The sequence below is a fragment of the Mycteria americana genome, chromosome 7 (genome assembly GCF_035582795.1).
Source record: "Mycteria americana isolate JAX WOST 10 ecotype Jacksonville Zoo and Gardens chromosome 7, USCA_MyAme_1.0, whole genome shotgun sequence".
NCBI classification, from domain to species: Eukaryota; Metazoa; Chordata; class Aves; order Ciconiiformes; family Ciconiidae; genus Mycteria; species Mycteria americana.
The window spans coordinates 8,023,507-8,037,263 of record NC_134371.1 but is presented as its reverse complement, the minus strand read 5'-3'; the positions used below and the strand labels follow the sequence as shown (position 1 = coordinate 8,037,263).

Genomic DNA, 13,757 nt, shown 5'->3' with positions numbered 1-13,757 from the left:
ACAGCACTTGCACAGACCAACTGCTCAGCACATGCACAAGTATTTTTTTGCAGTTGCAGATATTTATTTGTATCCATCGCATATAGTGTGTACACACAGCAAACTAAATGCGTTCAGGAAATACCACCTGTCCAAGCCACATCTGCTTAAATTTTAATTACATGTTCCTGTTAATTAGGGTGCTCAACTAGCTGGTCTCCAACCTGCCCAATCGGATTTCCCGTGGTCTGAGCTGACTGCCACAAATCTGCTGATTCCAAAATAAATAAAAAAAATCCGAGTCCAAGAGAGGATAAATATTTATCAGGAGGTTAGAATATCTAAGAGAAACATGCTCATGGTGTAAACAGTTGACTATGTGCATCTAGTGCAGGACAGGATCCAGAACCACTTCAGGCCCTTCAGATGACATTGCAAGGCCTCCAGCAACTGCTCCAGAAAGCAGATCTGTGACATGTCCTTTGTCACATCTGCCATCACTTTGTATACAGTCTGGATGTTCTGGGCATATTTTTAGCACTGATATTAATTTTGTGGCAGTCATGGGTCACAAGAAATCTGGTAACTGTGTTCATTCTTGTCACACAACGACCATAGCAATGACCAAAACTAACAGGTAAGTCTATTCAGATATGCTTCCTAAATCATAAAGTAATACTGGCCTACAGCACAAAAGCAATGGAAAGCTCCGGTTAAACATAACATTTGGACACTAGATATGGGTGACATGACTATGTGACATGCTGCTGCTGCTTCTGTTTGCCTGGTTTTTGGCCAGCCAGTCTCACCACCCACAGCAGCTTCTCCTCTGGAGACAGAACTCTCATGGGAGGCAGGGCTTTTTGCCAGCCCTCTGCTGTCATCCAGTTCTGCCTGACAGAAAAATTTATACATGGCTCATCAGAAGACAGTGATGAATGCGTGGTCTGTCCTAATGATGGGAAAGCTAAAACCCTGCTCATTCTTGGGTAACAACATACCGCTTTTGCTACCAAAGGGAGCATTTACAGATCTGCACCTGCGCATCTCTACAAATGCTACATAGTGCCTACAATACAGGTATCATGCTATTAACATAAAGGGAGTATCATTTATGACAGCTTTTACTTTTCACAGACGCAGAATAAATGTAATTCATGAAACCATAAAAAATATCTAATGTCAGATAACAGAACACCAGTTCTTAGATTTGGTTGCACAGTTCTCTATTAGAAAAGTGCTTCTGAACCTTCTTTTTTTTTTTAAACATGTGCACTATGGCTTTTGGGTATTTTTGATAAAAAGGGACTTGAGTCTTCCATTTAGAAAATTACACCATGAGCAGGCACAAAAGTACTTTTAAACAAAACTTCACAGCGTTTTTGTACTATGTTTGGGTCCACCTGGGTACCACCTGACTTCTGCAGGTGTACCTGACCCTATGTACTGTCTCCTATCATGGTATAATTACATGCACAACAGCTTCAGGCCAAACCTCCCATTTTCCTGAAAAGTTCTTAGTCATGGGATTGAAGAATACCCTCGGATCTCAGCCCATGCTGGCTTCCAAGCTTAGCTATTTTGTACAGTTTTTGTTGTTGTTGACTACAGAACTACCAAGTGTATTGCTACTACCCAACTGCATCAGACAGTCAAATGCCTTTTGTATTTTTTAAATAAAACCAACAGGGACAGTTCAAATCTCACTTGCCAACATCAGGATGCAAGCCAAACTTGCGTTCAAGGCAGATGGTGGAAGGCATTGAAAAATGACTGATTCTCTCACTCTGTGATTCCACAGTTTATTGGAAAACAAGCAATTCATTGTTCCTCTACACTAAACATTGCAAAGTCATAAATTGGCCATAGGTAAGCTTTCCAAAGCTTTCTAAGAAATCTGGATGTCAGTTATGCTGACATCTAGCCAGCATCCAAATCTTCCAAATGCTTCAGAACATCAGAATGCCAATATGAGTTCCAACAAGGATCTATCAAATGATTGCCCAGAAGAGGGTAAAACCAGGGCAAGCACACACAAAATCCCTCTGCTACTCTTCTGGTCTATTTTAAGATTAGAAGATTCTTGAAAAAAATCTACAGCTCTAAGTATCTGTGACTTCTTAGAGAGCATGCCCCTTACTTTTCAGCAATAACATGCCATTCTAAATTGAAAAAGGCTCTTTAAGATCTGCTTGTTTAATTCTTCCAGTTTTGCAATCTTTTATTGTGGAAGGAAACACCCATGGTAAAACACAATGCCTCACCTATTCTAGCATCAGACACAGAAACAACATAATAGGATTTTAAAATGGTGTTAACTTAATAGCATGCTCTGCATGTTCACTCAAAGTTCAAGAGCCCATCACATTTTAACGGTTTATTAATGGAAAAGTACTGATTACATCTAATTATTGATGGAGAAAGAAGATTGCTGAAAACCGTTATTGAATGATGTAAATGCAGCAACTGAAGCAGCCATGTGACTTATGAGTAATCAAATGAGTTAAATTCTGTCACAACACAGAGTACGTGGTCAGATCCACCAACAAATCATCAACTGACATTTGTAGAAATCACCTCGATGAATCCAAGGCATCCAAGTTTTGAAAGGTAAATATCTGTCAACAAGTAAGCCATCTGCATATATATTACATTCAAAAAAGAAGTTCAGTACCTGTTCACCATATGGAAATTATGTGAGTTTATATCTGTTCTGAATCCTTTTACTCTGTTTTTCAGTAATTCCTGGTATTATAAGTCATAATTTCAGAAGCAATGAGGTATAAATTGCATCCCAGCACAAGGAAGGCTCTTGTTTCATTCTTCTGTATATGGTCTTTCAAAGCAACGTAGTGAATACTCTCAGTATTTCATGAGTCAGCAGCATCTGCAAGTGTCTGTAATAAAAATTTCTCATCTAAGGTCCAAAAAATGTTGCATATATACACTAGTGTTTGAGTCCAGAAATTGCTGGGCAAAGAACTGAAGAGTTTAGTTGATTCAGATCCTTTGTAAGTCAGCCAAAAAGACTTTGAACATATGCAAAATATGTTATATGGGTTATAAATTTGATAGAAACTGTTTTGAATACATCAGATTGAAAAAAATAAAGACCTTAATACAATTTTTATTTGCAGTATGGAAAAATGCATGGCAAATTATCAACATTACCACAGTACTTTATAAATAAATTGACTTATCAGCAGAGCACAAAAGTACAGTAAAATGCATTGGCCAAAGCGAAGGTTGTTTAAACGTGTTAATTTGCAATGGACTATGAGCATGTGTAATCAGCTGAAGTCCTGCAGTCATGCAATAACTTGTTAAATTACTGCTTTTTGATCATTTACAATCATGTAGGCAAAATCTGAAAGGGAGTTGACTTTGATATTAAACCAGATGCCCAAGAAATGAAAACCACAAAACTGTGGAAGTTTTTGAAAATGTTTAGTATAAGCAAATCACTCAAGGGCAGACAGGTAGGCAATGACAGAGCTAGGAACAGAAACCAGATTGCCTGATTCACTCTCGTGGGTTTCAGTTATCAAAGCATCTTACACTTTACTTAAAATAATCCTTGGTCTTTTTTTTTTTTTTTTTTTTTCCTGAAAGCACTCGCTTTTCCATGACATACACCTTGCTTAATTATCCAGTGTAGAGACGGATGAGAATGTCATTTAGCATTTCTCCCCCATCATTCTGGAGACACATAAAAAAAGGATGGTGATCATTATCCATTTTCAGAATAGTTAATGAACCACAGAAACCTTGATACAGAGAATAACAGCTCCAGACCCTCAAAATGGGCTGTTTTTCACAATCCCAAAGACTGTTAATTCCAGACGCCAAAGGAGGAGAGAGAGAGGAGATACTTTTTACATTGCATACTTCAGTGCAAAAAAAGTCATTGCCATGACTCATTGTTCCTTTTGTTTACAAGAGGGTTTAGGTGAAAGGCTCTCCTTTTAGGAAAGCAAGCAAATCTTGCCTCTTTCTAACATTGAGCTCCCGGTCTTCATATGCTTACCACAGAAAGGACTGATCTACTCCTTCATACTTCTCTTTTTTTAATACAGTAAACTGTTTTCAACAGATGAACTGACTATAAGAAAAGTTCTTTCAAAATATATACAGAATGGAGATATCTACACAAGAAACCTCTTTTTTTTTAATGAAACAATCTTGTTTGCAAGAGAATCTCTCAAAATGATGCCGTTTTCTTTCAAAATCAGTGAGATCACCACCGCTATTTTTTTCTTATTAACTTCAATAGTTGCTAAGTATCAGTCACAAAAGACAGGTTTTCCTCTATGGTATACAGGATTATGTGTGTATATAACATCACGATCTATATCTTTGCACAGTTCCATCTAAAGTATTTTAAATAAACTTGTACTTTGTCCAAAGATATAATAGCGCTCTGTATGACTTAACCTAAACCTTTATTGTGGATATGCAAGGATATCTTGGCCTCTCCTTTAAATACAGCAAAGGGAATATAATTTTCTTCAAAGTGTGTAGGTCTAATTATTTAACAAAGGGATTTACTACTATTTTCTCCTAATGCAAGAAAAGAACCAGGTCCCAAGCTCCAAACAACTGTGCCCTGCATTTTCCAACAGGTTACGATGCCGAGGGCAACGCATGCTGCAGCTGAAGGAGAACAGTAAAAAGACAATCCCCACCTTGAAAGTGTTTGCATATAACCCCGCATTCACAGGCAGAGCACTGACCCAGCAAAGCTTCACAATGATATAATCCTCTTTTCTTCCCAGACCACAGGGAATATGTCAGTGTCTCAATAAAATGTGACCAGCTGCATAATCAAGTCCAAGCGGTCTCTTTTACTGTCGGAGACAATTACATTTACTTACAGCAAGAGATCATTTCTGTATGTATGTGAATAGCAGTGGATGTTTCACTAACACTTTTCTATACAGAACACCTATTGATCAAAAAAACTTGAAACCTTGCTTTTTATATAGAAAATCTGCTGATCAAAAAAAAAAAAATTCTCAACACTGCCCAACTAGCAGTATTTTATTCCTTTCAATTGCCAATCACTAGGTTACACTGTGAACTGAAAAGCAATTAGATTGAATGCTGAGTGTTATTCTGACAGCACCGGACATCTTTATTTGAACTGTATGATTTAACTTTTGAATAACATCCCAGTTCCCAAGGGACAATGAGGAATTAAGAGGGCATGCTAACCTGAAATCCTAGAAAAACTTAGCAATACTTAGAAAAGCTACCTATTATTTGAAGATTTAGGATTACTTGGAATTAGATAAATCCCCAAATAAATGTTTAATTTTTAAAATTAAAAAGAAGGTAAATCCTTCATTTTATCTCATGAATCTCAAAAAGTTAACCCCTATATACAGGAAAGCCTAAGATAGCCACAAGACGATGCCATGTAACCATTCTGTTACCAGTCTCATTTCCTTACCAGTATGTTAACTTACCAGTGCAATTCTAATGGAACTGGGGAGATTTCTAGCTGATATGTCAGCTTAGAGTTTTTATGAAAATATTTAAAAGTTCAGTCAGGTGTATTAGTTAAAATGAAAACTGCAGGAAAAAAGTGGGAGAAAGGATACAATACCATTGCTACGCATTTATGCAAGGAAAATGTTACCATGAATGTCATATGACATGGCTTAGTTCAGATAATCTCCATCTCACCAGCTGAACTGCATTTCAGCTGAATTTGTTTTTATCTGCAAATGCTGATATTTTTGAACTGACCCTTCAGTTCTAATATACAACTGAGGAAATCAACACTGATAACCAAAACAGTGTTGCGAAGTTATTTATGCTGTACTGCAAATCAGATTGCTTGTGGATATACAGAAAGTTCTCTCCAAAGGAGCAAGCATAAAATCTTATAAAGAGAGGCTTGGGAAGAGACCACAGCAGATCATTTGGTTCAAGGCAGGCTCAGCTCATCCAACTGCCACTCAAGGCAGATGCTTTCCTGCCCTGTTCCAAATATAGAAACTCCTTGTCTGTCCTAAATAATCACCCTACGTACTGCTACATTTGAGCACACTATTTTCTCCTTTCCACCACTGACGTTGAGAACAGACTAATCTTTTTCTCTTTGCAACAGTTTTTTTACATACTTAGGGATTGCTCTTATGGCCTTCCCTCATCTGATCTTGTCTTAAGCCAAATGTCCTCAGTCTTTTCATCTGTTTCCTCAGAGCTCCTGCTCCTGAAATCTCTGATTGCCCTCCCTGATCTCTTCTGGCCTTCTGCCAGCATGTCCCCACTCCTCCTGGAACTGAGTTCCAACAAATGGACACTGTGAATACGCCACTTGCACTAAAAATAAATGATTAGTATCCAATTATCGTTTGCCTCCATAAAAGTCAATTATTATTCCTCTGCTGTCCTTTATTCTGATTTCACCTCCATACCTCTCCAGTAAGTTCACCGAGTCCTTTAGCTCTGTTGACCTCAAAGAGGCCTCCTCATTTCATCACTCATTTGCTGCAAGAAGGAATGGTCTTGAACACATCTTTATGTACTGTATAAAATAGGTCAGATTTTCAAAGTGCTGAGAAACCACTGTTAAGAATGAAAAAAAACCCAAACAGCTCCCATATAAATAAATAAGCTTAAGTGCAAGACTTCAGAGTTGTTGTGCAGTCTGCCTCACACCAGACTTCACTGTACACCAGCGTGTGCCGACAGCGACCTGGCCTAGCCAGAGCTGTGTATTTTCACTGAAGTGAGTCCTCCCAAAACATCAAGTGGGCTCTGACTCAAAAAGTAAATTTTACAAGGATTTAAACTAGAATGATAAACTTTTTAAAGCAGGCAAAACTCAAAAGCATTTGCTTGCCCACTTCTAAGCATCTACCCATCTCAAGTCTGGAGCTGCTCTGAGATTTGGCTTCCAAAGTCATCACTCTGCACTCTGTTTGCAAGGAGAATCCTGTAAGTTTGCTCTTAGTCCAGCAAATTTGCAGTCATTCTCTCCCTGTTGCAATGACCTGCACAGTTTGCTTCAGGTCCATGCAAAAAAGTCCTTCCTTCTGTCACTTCTAAGGCTGATCTACCCACTTCATCTCCTCTCAGCAGTCTCTGTGCCACAAAATCCAAACCAGTTGCTCTATAAAGTCCACGGATCTCCAGTGAAGTGCATCCTCAAGGGGCACGTTACAGCGCCTAGGCGTGCAGGGCAAACCATAGGCATCACAGTGCAGAGCCTTCTAGAAAAGTCACAGGAAAGGGACCTTACCTGCTCCTCCTCCACCTACTCCTTTAAACTTTTTGGCATACAACATTCTCTACTTTCACTTTGCAAGCCCAAAAAGTGTAACTCCCTCCCCAAACCCATCTATTTACCCATATTTTCTTGCCTGTTCTAGACTTCCCTCGGACTTCCGGCCCTTCTTTATCCGAAAATAAAATAAACCACGCAAAGCGTCCCAGGAACAGTGGGCGGTGCTTTCATGGAGTAATACTTAAATGGTCTAATTCATTTTCAGCCTCTCTTACGATCAAACCAAAATTTCAAAGCCCATTTTTAAGCGACTAAAGCACAAATAAAAGACAAAAAACAACAGCAATACGCAGATGTTCAGGAATTGGAATCAAGGCTGAAAAATGCCCCCTAGTATTCAACATACTTTAATGTGCAATCACCTGAATTGCTTACTGCAAGTACAAATGGGCTATTGTAGTACGGCGATGTTTCAACCTGAAGGCCAGAGGGGGGTGGCTGTTGCTAGGCAGTAAAGAGGAAAGTGCTCTATTCCAAAGCTTCAGCATCAATTAAATCTTTGGGAAAAAAATGAAAAGCAGAATCATTACATATCAACGGTAAATTTCGGTACCTTTTCTTGTCTCTCTCCCTGCAAAGATATTATGATTCTGAGTCTGAGTTTGCTCTTAACACGGTGTTAAGGAAGCTACAGACAGACACGAGGACACAGAACAGGATTCAGAAAGGCAGCAGCGGTGCAGGTTTTCACTAGGTATGCACGTACAGAACATGGTCATGTATCTACACTGCAGAAAATAAAAATATTGGCATGGTCATCCTGCCCTGCTTCTTACATCTACTATGAAGGCAAAGTAATCTATTAAACTATCTACTAGCTGGATGAATTCTGGGAGGCAGATGGCCTATTTGTTATTAACATGACATGAATACTCGTATTCTCGGTAACAAACTACCTACGTGGATTACGCAGGCACAACATTTCATCCGAAGTTTCTTAAAAATCTGCGACATTAACCCATATGACACATTCACTGTCACATAAAAAGGATAAATATCAAAATGGAAAAAACTAATAAGGGGTTGGAAGTCTAGATATATTTAATCAAGCTGAACCATACAGAGCAGCTTCGGATTTTTTAATCGGGGGGGGGGGGGGGGAGCTTTAGCAATGTAGCTACAGTCAAAGATGTATAAGCACACAAAAAAGTAAAAACTGACAATTATAACTATACCTGAAGCAATAATGACTAAAACACAGGTATCTGTAAAGTCTGTGTTTTTGAGAAAGTAAAGATAAATTGAATCAAGTTTTACTGGAAATCTTCAGGAAACAAATCTACCTTACTTAGTAAATATGGGAACACAGTAACAGTTTCACTGCAGTCTAATGTGTATCACACCCATTCTTCAACTTCTTCCTCCACCCACCCCCAAATGGTTCAGATTAACGGCCCATATTGCTGCGTATTCACCGACGCTTTCACTGCAAACAGAATTCTGCCAAAGAGAGAAAAACACGACAGTGAAAGACTCAACAATTCATGTGCATTTATTCCTCAGAGCAACGCATCGTAATGGCAAGTTACACATTTTGCACGCATCTCTTTTAATAAACTGATTTAAATTATACAAGTGCAAATCCATATGTAGACATTATTTTAAAGCAGTTGTTCTGTTTAATGTGAAATCATTGGAGGATTTTACTTCTCTGCATTTTATGCTGGCTGAAAGCCTGCCCACAAGCAGTTTCCGTAACTCCACTGCCACAAAGCAGTAACGTGTCACCCCAGCGCAAACTGCAAGCTCTCCCCCAACCCCAATTAAAACTATACCCAAGAACGTTCCTTTTAAATAAAAATATATACACCTAAATTTAGATCAACTCCTTCAATTTCTTGCAGGGCAGAGACAAAGACAACTAGGATAGCTTTTACTTATTTCTGAGTTTTGGTTAGATGTTTAATCAAGTTACTTTTAATAAAAACTTCACTTTAAGTATAAGCAACAATTATTATGAGACCTGAGCAATTTAGGGCATGTTAGAAGTCAAAAAGGAGTAGGAAAACTACATTACCGTGAGCCTTGCTACTGAAGAAAATAATGATCCGGAAATGCAGGCAATACTGAGTGAAACAAATTGTGGATTTTATTCAATCTGATCGCCAATTAAAATAAATATCACATGTGGTTAAGCTTAGAAATTCACTTTATCCAAAATCATTGTAGCACAGAACACAAGGGAAGATGCTAAGCATATTTTCAGTGAAGTTAATAGTTTTGTCAACAAAATACAATGTTAGCTGTGATATTTATGTAAGCAATATCTTCCAAAGTGCCTACAGGATTTAGGAAAGCAAAAGTACTCAAGGCCTCTATTTTGAATTGCATGTAGGAGCATCTTTTCCGTATACTGTTTCAAACAGCAAATTTCCTTAGGTAACGGCAGTAACGCTATATAAATGCAGAGTCTTGGTATACATAGAGAGAGCACAAAAAGGCTACAGTCACCTAAATCTCTGCCAGTCACTGTGAATTAAGATAAACTCCTTACAAATGGTTATTTTAAAGACAAAACTCTCCGCTTCTTTATCTTTCCCGGTGAACTCTATACTGTCAAAACTGTCACATCCTGCCTACACCTCCTCTTCTTTCTGAGGTTTTGTGATTTGCTTTGGTTTTGTATTGTGTTGGAGGGGGTCACATACCTTTTTTTAACATTCTTCGTTGGAGCTGTTCTACCATCTCTCCTCACCATCCCCTTCTTCCCCCTACAAAGTGTCCTTTGGTAACCTCAAGCCTTTGATGGCCTCACATCTGCTCTCTTCCTTTACCACATTTCACCCCGAAACGTCCCTTGTCAACTCCAGCCCACTATTCCACCATATCATGTTACTCTACATACTAAGCTGATGGGATCAGCAAACAAATAATATAATGTATTTGAGCCTTGGGACTGAATAAATGACTGATGAGGCAGATACACCTTGAGTGGCGAAAGAAACAACTTGACAGGGGAGCTGGACCACCTACACCTCCCCCAGCCCTTCGTCCTGCACATCACGAGAGAAAGAGGAAATACTCCAGAAGCATGGCCTTATAAAAATAATTTACTCACAATATCCAGATGGTGAGTGGGGAGAGGAATAGCCTAGCTGCTGGGAAGTGTTTTGGTGCCTCGTACACAGGTTTTAAAATTTTAGATAAAAGTGATGTCAACTGAGATCTGAGTCTGCGTCCACAAGTTTGCTCTCTAGGCTAGCAAAAGGCACAAATTCTTATAAAAATGTAATTTTTATTTTGAAAATTAGGTTCTATATTTTATTTTACAATATTACTCATACACTTCATGAGTAATATGCCACCTCTCTCTTGGAGGAACAAAAGAGCAGCTTATATAAGAGGTTTTTTGGGGGAAGAAAAAAATCATTATGAGAAGTTTTTGTATAAGTCTGTTATCCAGCGGCAGATGTGAACATTTACAGAATTGAGAAGCAGGAAACGAGAATAATCTTGCTCTGCGTTATCTTATCTTCTGTTTACCTTGGCCGCTATATTGGTATATGTGGTTTAATGACACATTTATATGAAGACAACAATAGCTTTATAGCTCACTGTATAGTACGTTGCTAGGACGCATTTCTTAAATCATCAACAAAATTACCCTCTCTAGGTAGTATACCTATCAGCAATTGGAAAAATGGAATTAATCAAATTACCCATGGCCAAGATTTCTGGTTTTTTTCTTAAACGATGGTTAACATTAGAATTCCAGATCTGTATTTAGACAGATAAAATCTTGAATTAAAAGTGATGAGCACTGAAAATTAGGTCACATATGTAGGAGTTTTATTAAAGAGTTAAGTAGCTGGTTTAGAAGCCTATTTCCTCCTTGGTTATAAAATCTTCCTGTGGAAGACTGGCAAGTCAGCCACATCGTGTGTTTCTGAGGACAAGACATGTCATACCTTTCGGTACTCAGATGGTTTATCCTCTTCTACCCGCTCAGACCTCAGCCTTAAGTCTCAAGAGACACACCAAATGCTCTGCCTTCAAATATGCTGCTACCTTATCAGTACTGGAAATTCACTCTATAAACTCATACATCTCCAGCTGCAGCTGTTTCTGCTCAGGGCATTACTGTCCCAAGCCCTCCCCTACCCCTTTGCCCTCCATCTGAAAATTACTGTTTATCCAGCTCTGTTGATGGAACAATGAACCCACCTCAATCAAAATAGGGTGGGTTTATTTACACATTTTAAACACTATAGGTTTGTTAATCCAGATCATCAACTAGCTACCAAAATATTTTTCTGCAGCAAGCCCTCTCCCTAATTGTAATCTTTTAGCAAGCCACCATCCAACACAAGTCCACTTCCAGCATTTCTCTAGCACCCACAGTAGGCACCAGCTATTCTGTTTCCTGAAATGAAATCACCACATCAAAATCTTCTAACTGAACAGGCCCGACCTTTTTAAAGGTGTGCTATTAATAAGATAAAAGAAACTGCAGGACTCCAGCAACGAGGTTAAAAACTCAGTAAGTAGCCAGGAGATGACATGAAATGAGACCAAGTGGTCTCTACTTAATGAAATAGACTATCTCCTACAACTAAAGCAGCTTTCAATAACTGACATATGCTTTTACAATACAAAGGTACATCTGCATTGGTGAATGAATAGAAAAAAGTGTAAAGGCATTCAAAAGCACATTGTTTCTATCCATTCATATTTCCAGAACAATGATGTGTGAAATAATGATTGTTAATATACAGGTTTACACATGCTGCCAAATTAAGGATAAACCCCAAACCAGATTAACTATAAGAGGAAAATACCTACTGTTCTTCCTATAAAAGTGCACGTCTCTTGCATAAACATGTAATTCTAAAGCAAATTTTAAAGCAAATTTTAACAATTGCCTTTTCTTTGTTCAAAAGTCAGAGAGATATATAGAATATATATATATAAACCTATAGGCATAACTGGTGAGCCATGCAAACGTGTGTGAGTGTGTGCACGCGTGTGCGCGCAGCGTGAGCTGCTGTGGCTGGAAGAAGCCTGACAACTGCTTAATCAGCAGCTGTTATTTTCCAATTTAAGGCTGATTGCAGAAACAGCAGAAGATTTCAACGCAACTCCTGATGACAGCAAGCAAACAAGATGTTTGGAACACAACCTGCCTTCTCTACCCTTGGACACGTCTAGCTACGGTTCAACTTGTCTCCGGCTAGATGAAGCATGAACCCCAGGAGACACAGCTACAATGGGCTGCTCCTTCCACCAGGCAGCATCATTCACCAAAGCCTGGGAGAAAGCCCCACAACAGCTTTCAGCTGCTGTTTGTTCCCATTTTAAAGAGGGGAAAAACACACATTAGGCTGTCCTGCTGGGTAAACATATTCACCTGTTTCTCCGGCTTTCTTTGTAAAATGCCCCTTTAACTCTGCAGGGTCAGAGCTGCCAAAAACATAAGAAGGTTGAAAGGGAGAAAAATGGACATTTTGTTACCAACTAAAAAGTTTAAGTAAACAAAAGCAACACCTGTTTTTGCCATTTGCAAAGGTTATTCTTCCTTGAGTATTTGGATTTTAACACACTGAAGACCTGTATTTTCCAAGACACAGAGAAACTACTGAGCCTACTGACGGTATTTAAGTTTATGGCTCCTTAGTATCTTTTGGAAATAAGACAATTACGGGAGCATTTTCACAGCCACAAAAAAAAATCCACTATCCAACAAGGTCAAAAATTTAATGTAAGCTCCTAAGATAAAAAAAATTACAGGATACACTGAACTCTGCTCTGTAATTAACCCAACTAGACAAAGCTATGTCCCTGTATTCAAGCCCAGAAAGTTATGGTACCACACAAAGGGTAAAGTTTAAATTAATCAAAGCCTTTCTATGTACTATCTTCATATTGATCAGTTCCACAATGTGACAAAGACACTCATGTTACAAAATCCTATCAAATGTCAGCCCTTGTGGAAAGCATTATTTGCAGTATGCTTCAAAAAATCTTCTAGTGCTGAAAAACAACAGTAATTTGCTCTTGCACTACTCCTAGGAGTGCCAAATTCCAACGGAGAGACCTGTTTCTACCAGAAAATATTTGTGAACTGTTACTGTACAAAATTATTTTGAGCAACCAAACCAGTATTTTGCCCACCCTCCAAAAACAGGCGGACCAATGACATAGCAAATATTTTCTTCTAGTAGCCTTCCTCAGTAGATAACTACTTAAGCTTTTATACATCTTCCCTATATAATGAAAACATAAAAATGATACACCCGAAACCATAGAAGTCACTTACATAAAAAGCTTTAAAAAGCCTGAAATAGACAGATAGATGAACATAATCTGCTTACCCACCTCCAAGCAAGTATTTCCAATTATTACAACTCGGATTATCAAATAATTCCTGCTAAGCATAGCATTAGAAACATTATTAAAATTAATGGTTGCAGTTGTCAGCTGATGAATGCAGAATAAGTATGGCATCACACACATGACCATAAGGAGACAATATGTAATGAGT

The 13,757-nt window shown here is 38.5% G+C and overlaps 1 protein-coding gene across 7 annotated transcripts in view; it reads right to left on the bottom strand.

Annotated features, from left to right (window-relative positions):
• NAALADL2 (N-acetylated alpha-linked acidic dipeptidase like 2) overlaps positions 1 to 13,757 on the bottom strand; it is a 520,054-nt gene that overhangs the window by 255,517 nt on the left and 250,780 nt on the right. The gene's annotated exons all lie outside the window — the stretch shown is intronic.